This window comes from Ornithodoros turicata, chromosome 5, assembly GCF_037126465.1.
Source record: "Ornithodoros turicata isolate Travis chromosome 5, ASM3712646v1, whole genome shotgun sequence".
Lineage (NCBI taxonomy): Eukaryota > Metazoa > Arthropoda > Arachnida > Ixodida > Argasidae > Ornithodoros > Ornithodoros turicata.
This window is the reverse complement of record NC_088205.1, coordinates 5,371,298-5,394,763: the sequence shown is the minus strand read 5'-3', so window position 1 is coordinate 5,394,763 and position 23,466 is coordinate 5,371,298. Positions and strand designations below refer to the sequence as shown.

Here is a 23,466-nt window from a genome sequence, read left to right as displayed (position 1 = left end):
TTGGCCCTATTTCGCAGGCTTCTGCTGCGAGCGACATGCCGATCTCGGTGTTGTTGTTGTTCTTGTTGTTGTTGTTGTTGTCGGTCTATTTTCCCCCCCATCCAGATACGTTATTGTGATTATTGCGCCTTTTCTATTCCCCCTTTTCCTATTTTTGTCGCACTCCGTCGCCGAAATCGATGTTTCGCGGTGAGTTCACAAAAGTGAAATGTGTGGGATTTGGCCGTGTGTCTTTTGTGTGTGCGAGGGCTGATGGATGTGGATTTTGTAGCGCATGCGAGTGTACTATGTGTTGAAGGTGGTTTTCGGTTGTCCGCGGAGTGTTCCACGGGAAGGTTGGGAGCGGTGCAATACGTTGAAGTCGGTGAAGCAACGGCTGGAACAGTCCGAGGTAATATCATGCGGCACAACTGGTTCCTGCCTGTTTACTTTCTGATGACGTCGATGGGGCAGTCTGGCCCAGTATTGCGAGTTCATATCGGCTCACTGCAGCAATAGACGCGAACAAAGACTTAGAACATAGAAGAGACAAACCACCTGCAGAAACCGCGGCAGGTGTGGTTTGTCTCTTCTATGTTCTAACTCTTTGTCCGCGTCTATTGCTGCAGTGAGCCGATATGAACTTGTACCAACTACTACCCCGCTTTGTCCCTCTTGTCCAGTATTGCGAGGTTGAGGCTTTGATTTCATCATGACAGACACAGCGGCAGGACGTGATTGTTCTTTATATGATCATTTGCTACATGGTTAGCGAAGATAAAGAACAGGGTATAGCCTAAAGATACAATTAATAGAAAGAGCGTTTGGGAGCTAAACTATCCACTGAAGGACGTACAATCCGCTAGACTTTTACATACAATGGCCACTTGGTCCAGTTTAACTTGGTAAAATTGTGAAACCAGCTCCCGTGATATAGTGGTTAGTATAATCGCTTTCCACGCTGAGACTGGGAGGTGACGCGGGTTCGAATTCCCGCACCGGCTGTGCTCTATGAGGTTTTCTCTGGGTTTTCCGGCAGACTTTCCAGACGAATGTCGGTACAGTTCCCCTCGAAGTCTGCCCTGGACGCATACTATCCTCCACTGTCCCCCACTCCTTCCTGATGTCCTCTCTCCATTTCTCCATATCTGTACCACAGTTGTGTCACGTCGCTAACACAGAATTAAAAAAAAGATGAAAAATGTAAATATTAATAGCCGCTGCTTTCCTCTAGGAGCACAAGGTGAGCCAGGTGATTTTTTTTTTTCGTTTTTTTCCCCCTTGGCTGCGGCGTATTCTGCAACAAATAGAACGGGCTCCTGCGAAAGCATCACGATAGATGACCTGCATCGGCCGCCGGTCGGCTCTTCCGCGCACCTTTCAGAAATCCTTCACTCGTGGAAAGACAGTTTCAGAAAATGAGGAAAGGGGGGAGCGTACCTCGTGACGTGATATACACCCGTGGCCAATGCCCTGGCAGAGCCGATCACGTGACTCGTGACGTAGACCGGCGCAGCTGAAGCGTGTATATATAAGCAGCGCGTGAGCTGAGAAGAAGACAAGGGAAGAAGGCAAGACGCGGGGACTTGCCGGCGTCATGCGAAGGGATCGTGCCGGCCGTTAGAGGGTGCTCTTTCCTAGTCCTTTTGTGAACGCGATTGCGCAGTGACAATACAGCGCACAGCGCAAATATTTTGCATGGCGGCTCCGGAGGGATAACTTGATGAAGAGCCATGTCTATAGTGTCACCTCGTTGCTCGTGTGCCATTTACATTGCCCTACACCGTCTGCTACGCAGATTGTGTATGCGCACTCGCGTAGCTCCGTTGCAGCGTAAACTTTGTCACGACATCTGCTTTGTGACAATCTCGAAGCATAATATGTACTTTTCTTGTACCGCTTATAGTAACGCATTGCAGAAGTAATCGCGAAGGCCCAACGATACTTCAAACGCTCCAGAAGATGCCGAAATGGATTGATGTCGCACTGTTAGTTGGAGTCTTCCTTTAAAGTGTTTGAGGGAAAACCCAAGGGGAAAACCGCAAATTCGATCCCGACATCTCGGAAGATGTCATCGCAACGTTCTCACCCTATCATTCTCTGTTGCGCCAGCGACGGCTCATAATGCTGAGTAACATTTCTCTCCACCGTCGTTTGACTACACATATACTCGTGTACAGTAGGCACGCTTCGCCATACTTACTAGAGTCACTCCTATTTAGTGACTCTAAAGGCCTGTTCCGACATATAGCTGCGCGCTAATATTGCGCTACAAAACAGCACACAAAAACAGCGCTCACTGTTATCGGACGGTTCACACTTGCAAAGCGGCGCAAGCGCTATAATTTAGTGGAAGTTATCGTTTCCGGTCTCTCCCAGCATGACGCCTCCAGAGTTCGACAGCGACGGAAAAATTCGATCAACTGACTGAACACCTTATCAAGAAGGACAATCAGAAAAATTATCAGACATTTGGGATGACACACTCGCCGGTTCCAATGCGGTCGCCATGCCGTGAAATGCGGAAGCAAAACAGCTCCACGACTTTCGCGACGTCACCACTGAAGGGCCTCCTCATTGGCCAACACGAATGTAGTGCTAATATTAGCGCTGAAAAAGTTGACTGAAGCTCAACTCCGGCAAGCACTAATTTTTAGCGTTATCGAGCACTATGAGGAGGAAAATGTCGTCCTATTTTGTAGCGCTATATATCAAATCGCTATATGTCGGAACAGGCCTTAATACTGACTAGGCAGAACTTGACGCTATTCTGCTGTTCGACAACACGGGCTTCAAACAACCGGGATAGGAATCAACATACTACCTTCTCTGCCTTCACTCATTCTGCGTCCAATCCTGTCGCGAACTTCGAAGCCGCCTCGTACAATCAGCTTAACTAATTGCGATAACGGCGTAAGCTTGTCCACATGAGAAGGCATCGGGTGGAATCTCGTTTCGTGCCCTCACCCCGTCGGGGCTGATGCTTTGAAGCAGCGCCGGGTGCTACGGTAATAAGTGTTATAAATAAGGTCGGCGAACTTCCGTCCGAAGAAGGGCGGGCCAATGAGTGGCTGCCGCTCTAATAATGGGCTCGGATCCGGTAAAGCGATTGTGAGAGACGCGTCCTGATTGACGCCTATCTGCAGAGGGCTTGATTAGCGCAGTTGGATGCGCGTTCCCAGAACGGAAGTTACGCGGGGCGTCTCGCCCCTTTGCCTTGAGTGACATGATGTTAGTCCTTGCGGAGACTGTTTTGGAGGGTAGCTTAGGGTTGTACGTGGGACGGGACGTGGCTTTTTCTTTTCTTTTTTCCTTTTTTTTTTCTTTTTCTGTGCCCGTGCTAACGGCCGTACTTCTCTGACCTGTCGCTGTAGCCCGATGTGTGTATCCGAGCAAGCCCGAAGCCACTATGATCACGCTTCATTACAACGGTGCAGCAACAACACGTTACGTCTACAGTTTGACTAGTCGGTACTACAGATTCGTAATTCAACAAAAACGCAAACCGGACATAGCGTTGTTGAGAGCTGAAAACTTTATTAGGCAATAACGTGAAACAACCTTTCGTTGAACCCCTGCACAAGGGAAAACAGGTCGCACATGCTCAAACACCTGCATAGCCACAACCGCGTGGAATTGATAAGAAGCGTTCGTGATGTATGTGTGTGTTTGAGCATCTGTGACCTGATTCCCTTTGTGCATGGGCTCAGCGAAAAGTCGTTTAAAGGACGACACAAGCGAAAATTATTATATTTTATTATATTTTTATTATTATTTTATTTATTTCATATATATATATATGTATTTATAATAAAAATATAATAAATGTAATATAAATACATTTTAACTCGAAAGAACTGAGGCTGCAGGCGCCCTTTGGGCAGCCACCTAGCTCTAATACACCACAACCCAGTTAAATTTATCTTACCTTATCTATGCTGCAAAGCTGTTTACCTCATGTTGCGGTGTGTACCAAAAAAAATGCGGAATTCGACTGATATTTACGTATATTCGGACAAATGCCGCCGTAATCGCGATATAAGATTCGGCCGCGGAGGGCGCTGAGCCCCTGGTGAGTGCCGCCGCGACGCTGTAGCAGACACCGGAAGTGACGCACACTGTTCCTCCTGTTGGGGTTCCTGCCGTTCATTTCGCTGTTGTTTTGCGATCGGAGGTTTATTTCCTCGACACAAAAATTTGTGCATGCTGGTGAAATGTCGCCTGACTGTGCTACAGCCTGTTGCCGACTTCCTTTCGGTAACGAGAGGTCAGGGTATTTCTTGGGCGAACCACATACGGACGGACAGCACAGACACAGCGTCCAACTTCAACTGACGTTTATTACAAAAGACAACCCTATCCGTACACCGTTTGGTCATTTTCATGTGATCGCCATATCTCATTTTTTGTTGTCCTTTATTAACGCTCTCAGTTGTGAGCGGCTCTGTGTCCTCTTCGTTGGTACTGGAGGACACATAACATGTTATCGAGGCCTGCCCCCGACACAGCCCGCCTCGACGATCGACATTGCGCGCTCTTTTCGACTTCCTCACAGCTTCGAACCTGCTTGATACTCTGTGACAACTTCTGTGACACTGTGTTCGCGCGGTCTCTGACATTATGAACCAGTGAGTGTTCCTCTGTGCCTAGCATTTCGCCCTTTTCCTTTCCTTTCCCCCCGTTTTCCTTTATACTTTCTTTTGCTTGACCCACTCTACCTCTCTCCTGTTTGTTTGTTTTTCTCTTTTTTTCTGGCTCTATTTTTCCGCCCACAAACGCGTTTTGGAGTAGGCAGTCCTGACTGGGTCGGGACTAACATCTCCATATTTTTCTCTCATTTCCAATTCCTCTTCAACTTCGTTCGTTTGTCCTTGGTCGGTTCACGCCTGTGTTCAGTTACGCCTGCCGGGAAGATAATCTGATAGGGACAGATTGCTTGGTGGCTTCTCCTGCGTACACTAGGCTAGTGCAGTGAAAACCGGCTGTGCACGGTACCGTCAGGGCCCGTACCCGCATGCGGAACCCGCAGGCGGTTTCCGCAGCTCTCAGGATATCGACGCTGACGACACTGGCAACGTGCTGCAGACTGCGTGGGACGCCCGAAGAAAACAAGAGCGTGACGCAATCTCCGTCGACCACCTGACTGACTGGCCGACGATGCGCGGCATTGTGCTAAAAATCGTACATTGCGCGGCCGAGGAAAAGCGGAACGCGGAGGCGGCATCCTCCCGCCCCACGGCAAGAATTTTCCGCCCCGCATACGCGTCAGGCAAGCTCTCACGCGCCGACGCGACGTCGTGAGCGGGCCCTTACCGGGCGATTTTGCCGCATGTGGGTACGCGGCCACACAGGCAGACGGATGAACGAAAGTCCGTCAGATTTTTTCATCTTTCACCAGGGATGCCTCGAACTGAAATAGTTCACTAAAAACGGGATAGGCCCATAAAGGCGATATATTCAACTAACTCAGGGAAAAGGTGTTGACACGAACATCTTGGCTCAATATTGGCCTAATATTGGACCAATATTGAGCCGGTATTGCCAATATCGGGCCAATATTCGGCCAAGATGTTGTGCTGCCTGGAGAGTAATAGAACCTGGGTCTTCTGATTCCGTCCGGATATGCTATCCGCTACACCACGACAGCTAGAGTGCCTCAAGTGCAAAGGAGACGGACAACCAGTCGCGCTATTCCCCATTGTCTCTTACATCTTTCTCACTCACTCATGTTTGAACCTGACTCATCTGATACACGTTTAAACTCCTTTACACAAAGGACACCTAACGGAAAGGCGTTGCGTGAGGTGACACACGGCACAGAAGGATCTCCTTTTACGAAGCGGTCCTCCGAAGCTGAGATCGGCGATCTCCTTCTCATGGGTAAAGGCACATGGCGTAGCCTCGAACCAAGGAAGATACGGCGACAATACTCTCGAACGAAGGCTAGACGTGTTTTCATTTTTCAAGTCCTCTAAGTCTGCGAGCAGATATTGCATTTGCAGTACGTATTTTAAATTCATTCGTCGTATTGTTATATTTACTGTTACTATATGGTACGCGTAGGCTGGTTGTAATGGAGATATCTAGCGCGACATCTTTTGGTATATTTTTGAAACGAAACACCAAAAGGAGTTCGCTCTTACCGTGTGTCACCGGCACGAACTCGTTTCGCGATGGTGTCCTATGCAGCCCTAATGGAGAAGAGTTCAAAAGTGCGTCACAGGTATTATTCTCGTTTTTTAAAGTAGCACAGAAGTAATTTTTAACACCTAGTTTTCTTCCTATAAAACTGTTAAGTAGCCAGAGGCGCCAGAGTCATAATTATCGCAGAAATTGAATTTAAAATACGCCGCAAAAAGCGACCGTGCGCAACGGTGGTGAAGAGCAGTACCAGCCCGTGATCTGCCTGGAACCTCGCGCTGACGCTATAAGGAGAACGCTCGCTGATTGGCCTAGAGAAATGTTGTCTGCAACTCGGCTGTTCGGGGTTCTGATAAAGCTTTTCTCCTTCCTCGGTAATGCTTCGGCCGCTCCTTCTATCCCCAATTCTCCGGGAAAACAGGCAAAACAGGTTTACGGCGGCAAAGGGACAAGGCGCTGACCCCCACTGACCGGCAAACCAGAACGAGTCTCCTTATGCAGTCATCGGTGACGTGCCATCATACCTCCTCATCCTCGGTATAGCTGGAGTGGCGAGTTAAGGGTGAAGGCGCGGAGCTATGTTTATGTGAGTTTTTTTCTGGGAAACAAATTGCACACATCAATACCTTTCGCGCTATTCGGTATAATGACACACACACTTTCATCAGATGTCTTAATCTGTTTTTTTTTTTTTTTTTTTTTTGATGGCCCCCTGTACTTCTTTAAGTGCGTTCATGCATGGTGTTTCTGCACCACGTTTTAAACGCTCATGTCGCTCGCCATTGCATGTATCATGTACCGCCCTTTTACAGGGCTGTTCCACTTCTACACAGACTTCAATTATTCACTGACGCGCATTGATCCGTATTACTGCAATTAATGCTCTTCTAGTCCATGAACTACAATCCTAGCGTATGAGTTCAACAAAGAAAGTGACGTGGGACTACGATTGCATATTTAGCGTCCGTGCTACGAGAGAGCTCATTTCATGCAAATATAGCGGACTTCTAACCCGATACCAACCCAAGTTGGACGAAAGTTGATAATTAAGTTGGAGGAAAAAAAGTGAGCTTCGCAGTCACAGCCGGTGGCACGCGCGAATAAACCAATCACCATTTTCGCAGCTTGAATCCCCCTTTCCCCGACCCACTCGTTTTTCCTCAACGACGGCGACGACAGGTGTTGCTGTCATTCTAAAATCGTCATCCGAAAAGGCCCTAATGGCTGTGCCCCTCATCATCGGGGTCCCCCAGAAGAACGCAAAACGACGGTAAACAACGAGAACTGGTAATTAGAACGCAGAGCGACTCTGTGTCCCATTGCCCAGTATGTATGTGCTTATCGTGTCCAAACTGCAACGCTGTATCGCTAATGGGGACCGTGACGTCAGCAAAACGCATAATTTTTCCTTCCAACATGAAAGATGCAGGGCGTAGGAGTGAGCTCGCTGGATGACTACTTATTACACCCTTGTGTGCGACTATACGGTTCTTTAGTCAAAGGGTGGCGTCATTAAGCCTAATTTGGCCGTTATGCCCGATGCGTGGCCCACCCTAAGTTTTGGGGGTGATTACGCAGCGCGAATCCTAAGTGGAATGGCTGTACATTTGGCGTGAGGGGGGTCGGCTTACTGATGCCGAGGCACGCCTTGGCAGCATGGAATTTGTAAGGCAGCTGTCGATTGACAGCGTGTAGTATATGTCACGCACAATCAAAGCAATACTTACGTGCAACGCGCGGGCTCTGGCCTCTGACGTGATTTGAGCACCCGATGACGAGACGTGACACCGGTAGGATAAATCAGTATCTGTCTGTAGGGCAGGACGTGCACGGGCGGGAAAGCGGTTCTGGTTCCTCTTCCAATGCAACCTCGTTTTCTTTTCGCACCCGTGTCTAGCTTTTGTCTGTTGTCCCGATTCCTGTTGTGGTGGCGGAGCTGAAAGAGATCGCCACCTGTCGATTCCTGTACATCTGTATACAGTGAACCCTCGTTAATATGACCCCCGATAATCTGACATACGCGCTTTACGACCATGCTCCTGGGGAACAATGCAGTGAAACCTCTGCAAATTCTCCCCCCCCCGTTAATATGACAATTCCGCATTATGACCAAAATTTTCGGGAACGGCCATGGTCATAATAACGAGGGTTCACTGTACGTCCTCCCCTACAAAAAAGAAAAAAAAAAGTGGTTTGTCCAACCCGATTCATATGTCGTCACCAGGTGCTCCTCACCGCGTCAGAGGGCAGGGATGGCGCGGTGCGCGACTTTGGTTGTAGCGTGGGCGTGTTGGGCGTAGCTCGCGTGTCGGCGCACGGCCCTGATAAGGGTCCTATAGCGTTATCGTCCCCGAAATTGCGCGCGGGATTTGATGTAAAGCGGGGTGCAAGTTGCCATGATATGTGGATAAAAGTGAATGGCCCACTACGTGAATAGGGTCATTTGCCTGAACGATTGAAAAAAAAAAAGAAAAAAAGAATCACTTGCTGAATGCGCGGTGGCGTTATAGTTTTGTTGCCGTTGTCATTTTTGTAAGGTGTCCGTATGTCTAGTGCATTCTGATGTTTATTGAATTCAATTCAATTCGAATCAATCGTTTATTGTTTGTTGATGAAAATGAATTCCTTCCTTCGTGATTGTTTATTGATGTTTATTGTATATTTATTGTATTTGGTGCTGTATCCCCTTCTGGCGAGCAAAAGCACTGACGCTGACAGTTCGAAATACTGCTGTCGTTGGAAAGGTCAAAGAGCCTCGGGAGTCGAACTCAAACCTCTTGATTGCAGGTTAAGTGCGCTACAGATAACGCTACATGGGCACAAACTCGCGAAGACTTGCAAAACGCGCCACCTTCTTCACATTGTTGCCTCCACGTAGGAAACATTTTCCTTGAGGATGAGCAGCAGCAGCAAGCAAAACGCACAGGCATTACTCAATGTTGTTAGACGTTATAGATTTTGCTTTTTTGTGTTTGCTTGTTTGTTAACTATAGCCTCGACTTGGGTGATTACCATCACGTTCGCGAGATATCACCCTCCTCGTTCTACGTACGTATGTCTGTGTTTCTTTGAGAAGAAAAAAAAAAAAAAACATGTCGGAGAGAATGAGGAAAAAGGGGTGAGAGCGTCTACTGCCCGTCCGAGAACGGTCCCTTGGCACGTTGTCGGCAAGCCGCGCCAATGTGTGGGGTAATCGGTAACGCATTTAGCCGACCTGCCGCTGCCTGGTCTTCTTGACGGCTTCCCTTTTCAATCAATATTCTTAGACGTTCGATAGTTGTGTTTATCTGTCTGTGTGCCCGCCTCAGCTTGGTAAATTAACCTCATGTTCTACGGACGTTTGCCGGAACAACACATTGCAATTCGACTTCCCTGAAGTGAGTGCATAATAAGAGTCGTTCTCGTTCGACTCCGGTCCCTTTCTCTTCTCTCTATATTGCTTCGTCTTTGAATGCATGTCCTGATTCTGAACTTGAGCTGAACCATCATTGGAACCATCACTGGAACCTTGAAGTATAATCTGGGAAGTTTTTTTACCTGCTCGTTGCTGCACTGTAAACTTTTTCACACCTTTAAAGGTGTGCGCTATGAACATCCAACCTGGTTGCGTAACATTGCATCGCCAGGATGATATTTTACAAAATTTGGAAAGCATCACTAAAGATCGAGTGTCAGTGCAAATCTTGCTTTCATTATGTCTTGGATATCGTAGGTACGAGCTAATGCATATATGCATCGGTATCGATAATCGAGCACGCGCAAGTGTCTACAATACTGTTGAACAATGTTAAGATGTTGCAAGACTGAATTTTTGGAGGACAGACAACACTCGAGTAAAGAAAATTTGTGCGAAACCGTGCTCCATTATGATGTTACCAAAATTACACATAAAAAGGTGTGCGCCATGCACGTTGTTACACCTTTAAAGGTGTGAAAAGATTTAGAGTGTACCCCAGATTAACGGAGCTCAAACCCACGCGGTGTATTTCTATTCACTTTACCATCACACCTGCTCATGATATTCTTACTTCATATACGTTCCCGCACTGCGCAGTTTTGTTTAGCTCTTGCAACAGTTCTGAGTGCTTTAAAAATAATGGATGGACTCGAGTGAATTTGTTCCTTTTTAGTGTTGCGTGTAAGAATCAAAGTTTTGATGTGCTTTTTCGCCTTTAACGTACGAATAGGACTTTAAAAAAAAACATTGAGCGAACGTTCGCGTAAACGCCTCCAAATTGCAGCTACAGGTCACGCAGCAATACTTCCTGAAGGCAAACGTTGCAATCAAACGAAAATTATAGCTGCCGACACGTTAATGCGGACATCGCTCAATATCACTTCTGCAAGATTCGACCGTGCATTGGCTAAGAACGCAAACGGAAGCCCGGAGACACGTCACGAAGTACCCTTATCGACCGTCATCCTACTCACGTATTTCTTTACAGCAGTGCTTTTCGATCGGAATGAGTTCGAAATCGACATTGTGTATTGCAGTTGTGGCTCTATTGCGATCAAGGCAAAACGGAAGCGCGGCTCAAGCTGGCGAAAACTTCTGCATTAATGGTTCTGCCTATGCCGCCAGTTTTAAGACACGTGTGAAGTGCCTCCAGCAGGACTATCTCTGCGTCTGCATTTTGTGATTGTGAAAGTATAGGTGCCGTTTAAAAGTATTTAAAACTAAGGACCGCGCGAATATTCTGATTTTTCGAGTACCGAAGGCAATAATAATACTACTACTACTACTAAATAATAATACTAATACTTTATTATGCGCTCATTTACTCGCACTTTACGTACTGTTTTCTGGTATGGGGAAGTGCAACTAGGTCGGACCTGGATAAGTTACTAGCTCTGCAAAAAAAGTTCATCCGAATCCTAGACAGCCTTCCTTACACCCACACAACAGTAGGACTGTTTAAAAAGCATGGCTTGATACAAATACATAACTTGTACAGATGCAGGCTGCTTTGTTTTTACCAGGGAGCATGTAAAAACTGTATAAGTACCATTTTAGCTTTCTTTAATCTGAATCCCAGCACATCCTACTATAACTGGAGGAACCAAAAAATGTGGGCTGTACCCCGTTGCAGAACACGCTACGGGGAGCAAAGTGTGAGCTACATCTTGCCACGTGTTCTAAACGAATGTTTTTTTTTATCCTGTCTATACATCGCGGAAGTGTATTCGCTATTCTTGTATGTAAATGCCAATGTCAATGCCAATTGTTTTCTTTTCACGGGAGCTGTGAGCTCGTCAAGTCACCAAGGTGACTTTTTTTCACAGTTCCCGCCACATGTTATGCTATGTGGAAATAAATAAATTATTATTATTATTATTATTATTATTATTATTATTATTGTGTATTCTATTTGAATTTCGAAATGAAGCGATCTCTCTTGCAGACCAAATATATTTGGAACAGTTCAGAAGCTGCGCACCTGTAAGCCCAAAAAGGGCCAGAAGAGAAAGGTATAAAACAGCGTGAGTGTTGCATCATACAAAGATCCGTTCTGTTTCCTTTGGATATTATACGTAACTATTCTCTTCTGTTTTATAACTACTATTCTCACGTCCCTATTTAAAACCATTTAAAGTAAGCTTCACCGCGTTGTGCAGAAACTCTGCAGGTCGTGCCGCACATCGACTGTTCAGTTTGGAGCCAGCGCTAAACCACCCTTGATATTTCGATAATTTAGTACTATATATAAGAGAAATAAGTATTTCATACCCACGGCAAAAAAAAAGGAAAAAGACAGAGAGAGAGAAAGAGAGAGAGAGAGAAGAAACAAAGAGGAAAAACTGAGCTTAGGAAAACTATGCGTGGTAAGTACACAGTGTCGAATATACAGGCACATCTCATGTTTCCCAGCCTTAGGGATGTTTTCTGAAGCAGGAAGTCACGCCTGAATAGATCCAGTTGACTACTTGCTTGATTTCCTCGGGGAATCGTAAAGCTCCTCCGGTGTTTCTGCCTGCAGTGCTGACATTCTTGGTTGGCGGACCATACGAAAGCACGGTCCCATGGCATCCCTTCGCTTGCTCGTCCTGGTTTTGAGGCATGCGCCTCTCTCTCTGTGCGATATCCAGGCACTGTACGAATTGTCTAGTCGGTTTTAAAGAGTATGCGGCTGTGCTCATTGTGTTAGTTCCATAATCTGCTTTAAAGGCACTCGGGTGTTTGTGGTGCAGGAAGCGGACAGGTAGATAGGAATAATGTGTGAATTGGAGAGACGAATTTGAGTTTGCCATACTTTGTTTGCGTTCAGGATACACAAAAGGTTATCTCTATAGAAGATCTGGGACTCCTTGAAAGAAACAGAGAAAAATAATTGTATCACAGTATTTCGAACGGACAGTGCACGATACTTTAGTTCAGTATTCACTGTTGCAAACGCGTACGAAGAGAGAAAGGGGGGTTATGTTTATTAAGAAGAAAGAAAGGAAAGGTCAGCCTGACGGAGGTCGGCTTGCTATTCAAAAAAAAAAAAAACGGGGAAGAAAAGAAAAGGAGAAGAAAAAAGGAGAAAAGGGGAAAGAAAAGAAAAGGGTTTATTTCATCTTTACGGTGCTGTTGCGAATTCCCATCGTTTATTATGTTACGTTACTCTTACTTCTGTTCACCAGTCACTGATGCCGCAAAGATTAATTTGCGCAGAAACGTGGCTAACTTCTGCAGAACAAAACTCAAATACATTTGTATAGTTTTCCCTTGCTTCTTTTTTCCCCACCCCCCTTTCCCTTCGTTTGTTTCACATATATAATGCGCCATAAATAACGCGTCCTGGAGTAGCCAGTCGAGAGTAGTTTGGGATTAACGTATCCATTTTTTTTTTCTTTTACCAATCAATCAATGACATCTCAGATCAAAGCCAATTCAATGATAGGAAAAGAGGTAGATGCAGCGAAAAGGAGGAGAGCGCAGTGACGTTGTGCATCTTCGACAGAAATCCACCTAAAACGTAGTCATAGAGAGAGGTCGCGCAAACACGGTGCTTGTCTTTTCACGGCTATAATGGCAGTACGGGAATAAGAGTATACATTTGTAACTGAACGCCCCTCTTTACCCTTTCCCTCTGCAACAAGTTCAGACATACATGAGCACATCCCGTCTAGACGTCCATGCTTTGCACGTTCTGCTCGCACATCACATTTGCTTATCTCGCTCCTCCAGTAATCGAGACCTCGAGTCTTCCCGACTTTTCCAGTCGCAATACAAGCAATGCAAGAGTCGGAGCAAGACGGTAGGCTACATTGTAACCCCCCGCAGTTATTTCAGCGCATTTCGCCTCCCAGTTATGGAGTTCCCGAATAGCGCGGAGAGGAGAATATATCCGGCCGACTCTATATTCCTCGGTCGACGGGGGAAGGGAAAGTGGGGGAAATTTTTATATCCCGTGATGTTTCTACATTCCAACGTTTCCTGGCCACATTTAGCATCAAATGTCCGCCGTCGCGCTCATGTTAGTGCTCTTATTGCAGCACGCTTCGTTGCGCACTGTGGGCTCCTATAACCCATCCTCGCTTCTCAGGTCATGGGAGTGGAAGGGAGAAATGCTGAGCTTTTCCCTCTTCGCTGTTTTTAATTAACGAAGTTGCAAGGGGGAGAATTTTTTTTGTCCGTTGTCTTTCGTGTGTTCCGTGGTACCGTTATTCTGCTGGAGAGATTTTACGAAAATATTACGTCTGAGAGGAGATGTAGATGTAAAAATGTAGAGGATGGTGAAAGAGCATGTGCAGCTTGCGACGTGCTTGTGTTGAATCGACGGCTTGCGGTTTATCCTGTCTGAAGTCTACAGGTTTTTTTGCAAGAATGTTTCTTCCGGATGATAGACACGTACGGCATGCTACCCAGTATGCGTTTATTAGTCGAAACAAACAAGCTTGCAACGTCTGGAGATTCTAGGCCGGATAGACTGCAAGCTGTCGATTCAAGACAAGTATGCCACAAGCTGTACGTCATAGCAAAATGTGGAACTGTGAAAATGTGAGCCGTGAAAAGCTGAGTGCTCACTCGCAAGCCGAAAACGTTGACGTCGCTCAGCGATACAGGTCTTATGCACCGCCTGTAAACTCGAGTCTTGCCATCTCATTCGTCACCCCTCATCCTCATGCACATTACCCTCATCTTTTTTTTAAAGTTATTTTTCTTTAATCTATGTGATCCTTCTTTCACCTTTTGTTCGTTTATCCTTTATTTCCTTATTATTTTCTTCTCTGTTGTTTTTATTTGTTTTCAGAATAGCAAGCCGACATACCGTTTGGCTGACATTTCGTCCTTTTCTTTCCTTTGTTCTAATAAATATATCCCCCCCCCCTGAAAAAAAAAGGAAACGTTTTGCCGTGACAGCAAATAAATTTTTGCTGTCGAATACATGCACTATTGTGCATGTATTCGACAGCAAAAATCATGATGAATGGTGCATGTATGCATAATAGTGCAATCTCAACAATAGTGAAGCGAACCTGGGATTAACACAAAACGATATTTACTACACCACAACTCGTTTGTTCTTTCGAGTGTCATGTGAACGCTACAGAGGACCCCACCTCTTTTTGCTGTCGGAGCTGGCAGCAGTGAATAGCCAGTCTTTTAATGTTCTTAGCTCGTGCTTAAAGGGATGTGCCACCGCAGTCAGGCACCGGCCGGTCGGGGCTGTGGTAAAGGTATTTCCGGGACATCGAAGCGGACAAAAGTTTTTTGAACGCATGGTGTCGGCACGAAACAGTGGACCGTAGCGGTAACCCTAGCTCGGCATTTCGTGCCGCGAAACTCACGATCACAACACCCGATAAGGCATGAGCTCAGCCGCGTGCTACGAACTCACGTGAAGGTCGACATGGCGCGCCATTGAGCTCGATCACCCCGCATATAAGTAGAGATTTCATTTGGTTTGGTTTGGTTTGGTTTGGTTTTATTGTGCCCATTAACAGCCCATTAAAGCGCCTTGTGATGGTACACATACAGGGAAAAAAGGGATCAGGAAAAAAAAAGGGACACATACAGGGAAAAAAGAACATTATTAGAAAAAAGCACTTCGAACAATATGATAAAAGTTCATGTTCATTAATTCGCTTAACATTAATTCATTAACATTAATTCACTCCTGATCACGGGTGAAGACAATAACACACGAGCAACGTAAAACAAATTAGCATTCCTCCGTTGGCGAGAGGGTACGCAAAAAGGTACAGATGAAAGTCTGGACAATCAATAGAACTCTTTAAAATTTTGTGTAAAAACAACACACCATGCATATCTCTGCGACCACTTAAAGAACACAAATCAAGCTTCTTCAGAATCCAGTAGTAATCAAAAATGTCTTCTGTCGAAAAATCTATCAAAAAACGTTCTGATAAATCGTTTCTGTACTGATTCAATCTTAGCTGATAATTTACTATTTAGAAAGTTCAACGCAGCGGACGCGAATTCTAATTTTGACCTTACCAAAGTCCTGTAAAGCGCTAGCACGCTTTGCTTGTTACGAAAATCCCGAATTATACGAAAAATTGCACCTAGCGAGTGTGTTGCCGATGTCACTATACTAGTGACGTGTTCCTCCATATTTAAAGCCGGATCCCAGACTACGCCAAGGTCACGTACAACCTTTACTCTTTTCATATCTGCGCCACCGACCTTATAAACATGCAAAAAATCATCCTTTTTTCGTGTCAAATATATTACTTTGGTTTTCTCTGTGTTCAAGCACAAACCATTGACCCGACACCAGCATTCTATGGCACCAACATCACGCTGCAATTTTATGGCGCCATCTGCGTCATTAACTCAGAGTGCGGGTATGAAAATTGGTACCCGCACCCGCATCCGCAGTAATGTCATTGGCTCAACCAGCATCTGCACCCGCACATCCCGACGCCTATCCGCACACCCGCTGATATACCCGCAGCCCAAAGCGTACGCATGTTTCAGTCATGCCACATTATCGTGACGGCACGAAATGATTTATTGATGCTGAGGACACTGACCGTTAGTGAGCCACTTTTCCAACGCGTACGCTGTGGCCACTGCTGACCTGGTTGCCAGCTTACTAATGCAAAGTGTTCCAGTTTTGGTGTCGAAAGATAGCCAAAGATAACCCTATGTGGTAAAACAACAACTTGGAAGGAAAGTATTTTGGGTCAAATGTTCGCCATGAATCGGGTCATACACCAAAATCCGACGGGTTGGTTTTGCGCCTTACCCGCAACCCGCGATGACACGGAAATGTGTACCCGCAAAGAACAAACTTGCGCGGGTACCCACGGGTATCCGCGGGTATACCCGCACAGCACTCATCTTTTCATATAAGCGCATTCACCGGATAACATCGCACTTGCGACCAGAGCACGGATTGTTTTGTCAATCTCTTGTCACTGGTGTGATGTTATCTGGTGAGTGCGCTGATATGCGGCATGGATCGAGCTCAATGATACGCCATGTCGACCTTCACGTGAGTTCGTAGCACGCGGCTGAGCTCATGCCTTATCAGGTGATTGTGATCGCGAGTTACGCGGTAATCCATCTTGCGCGCAACCATGACCCAAGCAGCACAATGTACTGAAAGTCGAGTGCAATAGGGGTGGGAGGTATGTGTCTTATCAATGTTCTTTAGTTTTACGCGTGTGTTCAAGGCCTTCCACCTACCCGTCCACCCCTATTGCACTCGACTTTCACCTTCTGTGGAGAAAACCGAATGGTGCATTATTTTCTTCCTGGCAAAAGGATCCGTGCAGGTGACAGTTACGCTTACTAGAAAGGAAATGGAAGAGGACAACAAGTCCTTTAAGCCGTGTAGTCGTAACTAGCTTAGGATCCAGTGGCGATTTTTAAAGAAAATCGAGGAAAGAATATTAGCGTTAAAACACTGAGGCAAACACTTCGTTTCCAAGCAAGGTAGTGTATTATCTCTTTTCTTTTCTTTTTGTAAGAGCACTGTAGTGTGCGGTTGAATGACCAATTAAATCATAAAAGTGAATTTAATGGAGCGTTAAATGAATTAAAGCAATCCTGGCGTTACCTCGCAAATTTATATTTGTCACCAGAATTGCGCACGCACGCTCGTTTCTGTCATCTTTCAACGTGTGTGACTCCGTGCTATTGTCACCGACCAAAGTTGTCACCATTAGGAAAATGAGGCACGTAATGGGCTTGTTTCTCCACGCCGTAGCTGACAAAAAAGAAAATATTTTGCGACAGCCATATTGATTGAGGTTCCTGTGCGCTAGTTTCTGCTTGTTCCTGCTTATAGACGTTCAACAACGTGTCACTCTTACTTTAAGACTCCTTAAGTGACATGAAAAGCCCCTCAGTACGCGACAACGAGGTTCTTTACGTGTGTGTGCCGTACGGATCATATTTGCGTCTTCCGCTCGTCGTTAGCGTGACTTGCTTCATAAGCAGCACTTGCTAGCATTTTACGTTGCTGCTAATCCGAACGTAATGGCCATTTCAGTCTACGAGTTTGCTCAACGATCACAGTAGTAGTAAAGATGCAAACACATTGGAATTCTGAATGTCGGTATTCGAGACAGGACATTGATAAACATCAACTGCAATATCGATGCAAAATGTTGATACCTTCTCGATACCTGCGACACTTATCGATATCGACGAGAAAAATGTTTTATCGTTACGTTCTACAAGGATATCAATGCCCGTGAGACAAATATCGATACATCGTCGCCATTCGGTAAAATATCGATGTGTTTAAAATATCGAAAGGTTCATTTGGAAAAATATCGGTCGTATCGATATAAACATCGATATATTTCCATCCTTACCTATATAGTACCCTCGCATTTTTTTTCTGCGTGGCGTACACCCTCCAGCGTAATGCTAAAACATAGGTGGTATTGGAATGGAGTCGTACCGCCGGCTATGCTTTCTGAGCTCTTCCCTGGGATATCGCGGAGACATTCCAGACGAATGTGGCTCAGTTCCCTCGGAAGTGTACCCAGGACGCCACTCTTTGTCTCACTCCTTCCTTGTGTCCTATCTCCGCCACCCGCTCTGTATGCCACTGAAAGCCATAGTTGTTCTGCGGTACTACCACCGAATTAGAAAAAAAAGAAAAAGAGAGACTTGTTTCGTTTGTGGCGTTTTTAGCACCCAGCGCTCACAAAACGCAGTTTCATCTCTCCCACTTACGCCTAAAATGTAAGTTTCGACGCGGTCACGAAGACAATTAGCGCTAAGAGCACTGTCGTAGAGTGTTGAACATGATACGAGCTATTGCTGTTATGTTATCGTTGCGAGTGACCCTTGGTTTCGGCGTATAGGATGCAGAAGATAAACACGCGCTTTAGGGTGACTGTATAAAGCGACGTCGTTAAAACGTCGGCTTTTATTGGTGTTACTTGCCTTAATATTGTCGCGAGCTCTCTTGATGTTCCCGAGTGTATTACTTGCAAGTTAGCTTATTAGCTTATGCGAGGCCTTAGTTCGTGAGTGCTGTCTGGACATCAAGAACAAAAAGTCGTTATCGTCGCCGTCATGGAAACCGCAGCGATATCGAGCTTCAAAGTAGTTCATGATAGTGTACTTTATGGTAGTGGCTTGAACTTTGTGTAGTGCACTCAAATTGACTTCGTGTTTGTACAAAGAAACAACACAGTCATGAAGAAGCGGTTGATAATGTGTCTTTTCTTTAGGGGTTGTTTCCTTTGTCTTTAATGTTTCTTCATGCGTGATCTTTCGATGACTAAAACATTGCAGTACGTGTTGTCGTTTTTGCGCCTTCGGAAAAACAAAACAGCAGCCAGTACAGCCTTGTTAGGAAAGTCTTGTCCTTGCAGGGTACTACAGGGTTTTCCTTTCTTTTTTTCTTACTTCGATGGTCCCACATTTGTTGTACCACATACCTTAAACTTGCGTAGAAAAGTTTTCGAGCAAGATTAAACAGTGTTCCGTTCGACCATGGATCTTCTACACAGACTCTAAGGCTGCCCTCCAGTGTCTGGCAACAATAGGCATTCGTGCGCCTCTAGAGTCAATTGTTGCTGCCGTGCTGGAAGCTTATAAGATGCTTTTTGACATGGGCCATGGCGTAGTGTAACAGTAGTGTAATACACTGTAAACTGGAAACCACCCTTATGGGTGTAAATGGCTTGTCCTATAACTGACACCTCTTTTTACACCGTACATGGTCTGGAACACCCTTTTTAGAGGGTGTATTCCGTGTAAATCACCCCTGGAAAGGGCGCTTTTCTTTGAAAATTCCCTCTTTTGCACCCTTTAAGCACCCTTTTAGGAGGGTGTAAGATCGTTAAACACCCTCCTAAAAGGGCGCTTAAAGGGTGCAAAAGAGGGAATTTTCAAAGAAAAGCACCCTTTCAAAGGGCGTTTTACACGGGATACACCCCCTAAAAAGGGTGTTCCAGACCATACGGTGTAAAAAGAGGAGTCAATTATAGGACAAGCGATTTACACCCATAAGGGTGTTTTTCAGTTTACAGTGTAGAAACTCAGAAACTCTTCGTTGTTCTCAACACTAAAACCGTTTCAGCGCATATTTTCTAAAGACAACCTCTATTCTCTGGCACAAAGTTGCTCTTATCAGTTCCCTTTAAAAGTCACACTTCACATATCATATCTCATTATTTTGGTCCCTTCCCGCCGACGCCGCCGTGCGTCAAAGGCGTCGAACTTCTCGAACGATCCTCATGCTTCGCTTCCTGATTCACTTCTCCGTCTTTCAGCGAGCATTTCATGTGTTTTTACTGCATCCGATCACGTTTCGTTCCAACATAATCTACAACGGCGCGTCTTTCATTGTCTTCCCTTCCAGTATGCGAGCTGTCCAGCCCTCCCTTATTTTCGCGACACATCGACCCTTGCTCGTGTAACTCTGTCGTCGCGTCTCAGAGAGAGAGAGAGGCCTCGCTAGGAGACAGGAAGTCGTTGTCTGGTTTGCGGACCGATTAACGTGACGGGAGCGTTGTGTTGATCCAGCGTGTGCTTGTCGGACGCGCATGCTTTTATAAAGTTTTACCTGAAACGGGGATAAAGCTCCATACAGTGTATGCGTTGTGAGGAAGCCAGCGTGACTTTAAGCTGCTTTCGCTTTCACTTATTGCTCGTTTACACAACGGCCATGAGAGTATATCAACAGGTGGCAACAGGACATCAGGTAGGCGTGCGAGATAGTGAAAGTTATACCCCCTGTCACACGGGCAGTTTTCAATGATCATTGAAACCAATTGCCATTGAACATGCACGTAGCGTCCCCAAGCGTGTAGCGTGTCAACCTGTCAGAGAGCAATGGATTCAATTCTGTTTAGGAAGTTGACAAGTTACACGCTTAGTGGCGCTACGCGCATGTTCAACGGTCATTGGTTTCAATGAACATTGAAAACTGCCCATGTGACAGGGGTATTAGTGGCAGTTTCACGGGGACTTTGACTTCGTCGGGACAGGAGGTAGCGACAAATATTTGTTTATTTTTTCTGTATTTATGTACGTTGGGCTGATACGCCTCTGACACACCCACGCTGAAAGGTCGATCGGCGAGGTGCGTCAACGGCGCGACTCCTAGGCGCGACGATGGTGATTGTAACTTAGAACACGCTTCTAGGATATGTTCCGCGTCCTGTACTACGGTACACTCATGAGCGTATAGGAATGACAAACGCGGTCCTTCGTGGTGGTACTTGTCGCATTCGAAGCCGGGGCTGGAAACGCTGGAGAGAGGCCCATACAATTCCTCTCATATCCAGTAGTCTCGGCGCGCCCGCTTCGGGAGCTCCGACTGTCCATTGAATCAATTGATTGATTCAAGGTATAGTCCTATATATTCCTATATTGAATCCTATATGTCCTATTGAATGTCCTAATTCACTGTCCATATGTCCTAATGTGAGTGTCCTAATTGAATGTCCTAAATGGCATGTCCTAATGTCCTAATTGAATGCCCTAATTGTCCACTTCTATGTCGTAATTGAATTGAAGTCCTATATTGAATATATTCTATTCGAAAAGGGGGAAAAAAAAGAAAAACACTGTCAAGGAGCCCGCGAAGAGGGAATCACACACGTATCATGAAAAACGGTTAGGAGCAACTAAGATTTATTTGAACAAGAACTTTCGTGCAAGAGACTGCACTTCTTCAGGTTACACAACTCAGGTTACACTTAGTTGTGTAACCCGAAGAAGTGCAGTCTCTTGCACGAAAGTTCTTGTTCAAATAAATCTTAGTTGCTCCTAACCGTTTTTCATGATACGTGTGCAATATATAGTCCATTGATTCAATGGTCAATTCGCTCCGACCGTCATTTTCGCGTTGCCTATAGTGAAATAAAAGCATCTTAATTCCATCCTGATGCTGAGCTCGTTGTGCAGCTGCGTCCCTGGGGCACGATCTTAAGCTTGTCGTTATCTCATAACGCGAGTTAAACGCGTCACTTCTGCGCGCGATTCGCGACGAGCTCTTGCGCGGGCCAACCAAAGCGGTTTGGAGCGCGCGAACTTTAAATATAATGATAACGATCGCTATGTGAAAGTTCAACATCGGCGCCCAAGCCTCGCGTTCATGCGTCTATACAGAGCGGAGAGGAACACAATTAAGCTGGAGGAGTCCCTCTGCGGCTGAAAGACTTCTAGTGAACCGGGTAGGTAATATTAAGGGAACAGCCTCAGGATGAGAACTGCCGATATTTCGAACAGAAACTGTCGACCCCTCCCCTGAAGAAGCAGAGTGCCTGTTCGAAATATCGGCGTCTCTCGTCCAGAGGCTTTTCCGTTAACATTAGACTTTAGTACGCTTAGAACGCCGGAGCCTGTTCCTTTGGTGCAACGCAGTGCTTCTAATGCGCCTTTGCAGTCGCTGTCGATGTCAGTTGTCAGTTGGTGCCGTACCTAGAGATACATTAAAATTTCCGGACATTTTGAATCGCTAAAAAAAAAAAAACGTTTTTCTTCGGGTTTTTTTTTTTTTCCGAAAAATTGGAGAAAATGGAAACAAACGCGGTTACTGCTCAGTCGAAGCATTGCCGGCCAAGTCACAGCACACAATGAGCTAGAAACTTTAGTAGTGTTCACCCTCCATGCATAAATGCAGAGCAGAGCATGCCATGAGACTGCTGTCTACTCAGCGATAGGTATAATTGGAACACCCTGTCCACTCCGACCAGAACTCCGACATTATGTGAACGCGATGACGATCGCTTGGAGCAGCTAGACGGAGCTCTAAGTGAGTGGTTGTTGGCGGATTAGAGGCACCTAAGGGGCACTGTTGGCGGGTTGGAACGCATCGAAGGCACGAAAATTTACATTTTTTGAATTTTGTCGCCTGGAAATTTTGAGCAATTTTTCCGGAGACGAGGAAAGAAAAAAACGAAAAAAACTTTTTTTTCGGTGCTTCGCATCTCTAGCCGTACCAGCTCCCGTGGCATAGTGGTTAGTATGACCGCTTTCCACTCCGAGACTGGGAGGTGACGAGGTGGGAGGCTCGAATCCCCCCCCCCCCGGCTTGTGTTGTCTGGGGGTTTCCCTCTCGCCATCTGTACGCCCCTCATGGCCACAGTTGGTTCGCGGCACTAACGTGAAAAATTTAAAGGTTGGCACCGTCTGCTATTAAATGAATTACGCAGCATCCGTAATATAAGAGAAGGCTATTTGCCAAGCGCGGCTGATACTGCTTGTTGCCCGTGCGACAGACATTACAAGCAAACTGCCCTTCCTTTTCGACTTCGTCTTTGTTCCTTCCATCCTTTGTCTCCTTCTCCCTCGACCCTCGCTCTCTCCATTCCCCTCATTCCCCCTCAGTCCTTTAAAAGTCGTCCCCTATAACAGTGGCTTTCCTTTTTCTTCCTCCCTCCCATCTTTCCTCAGTGAAGCAAACTTCAGCAGAATGTCGCCTCACGTGATCTCTGCCATTTGTCTCCATTACAGCGTGCGGGTAAAAACCTAAGCAAACATGGCTGTATCCTTTACATTGCCGGTAACGTGATCACGTTTACCTTTCACTGTCCTTTTTTTAAAATCGCATTTCGACTCCAATGAGCCTCACCAATTTGTTCTACGTCGTTTTGTAAATGCCGAACGTTTCGTAATCAGTATCACCTGTAAGCGCCTTGCGGCAGACATCTTGCGCAACGCTCATTAGCCAGTTATTGCGCAATATTGGAGAGTTTCGAAGACGTCTACGGTAGATTAGTGAAACTTCCAATTAAGAGGACGCAGGGATTTTCAAAGTGTGTTTAAAATATAACCGCTTTAAAACTGTATTTCAACGATACCTTACGTAATATTGCAGTAAATGGACGGGATTATTTCGAAAGAGCATTGCGCCAAGATATTGAGGATTTAGGTTAGCTGCATTGAAATCAGAAGCTACGTGTTATTTAAGTCGA

The 23,466-nt window shown here is 45.8% G+C and overlaps 1 protein-coding gene across 3 annotated transcripts in view; it reads left to right on the top strand.

Moving 5' to 3' along the window:
- LOC135393818 (cell adhesion molecule Dscam1-like) overlaps positions 1-23,466 on the top strand; it is a 235,166-nt gene that overhangs the window by 58,086 nt on the left and 153,614 nt on the right. Inside the window, exon 1 of one of the 3 annotated variants that reach the window (XM_064624101.1) lies at positions 16,858-17,011. The exons of the other annotated variants lie outside the window; for them this stretch is intronic. The gene's annotated coding sequence lies outside the window, so the exon portion shown is untranslated. Of the gene's footprint in view, positions 1-16,857; positions 17,012-23,466 lie in introns of those variants that run through there. 3 annotated transcript variants of the gene reach the window in all.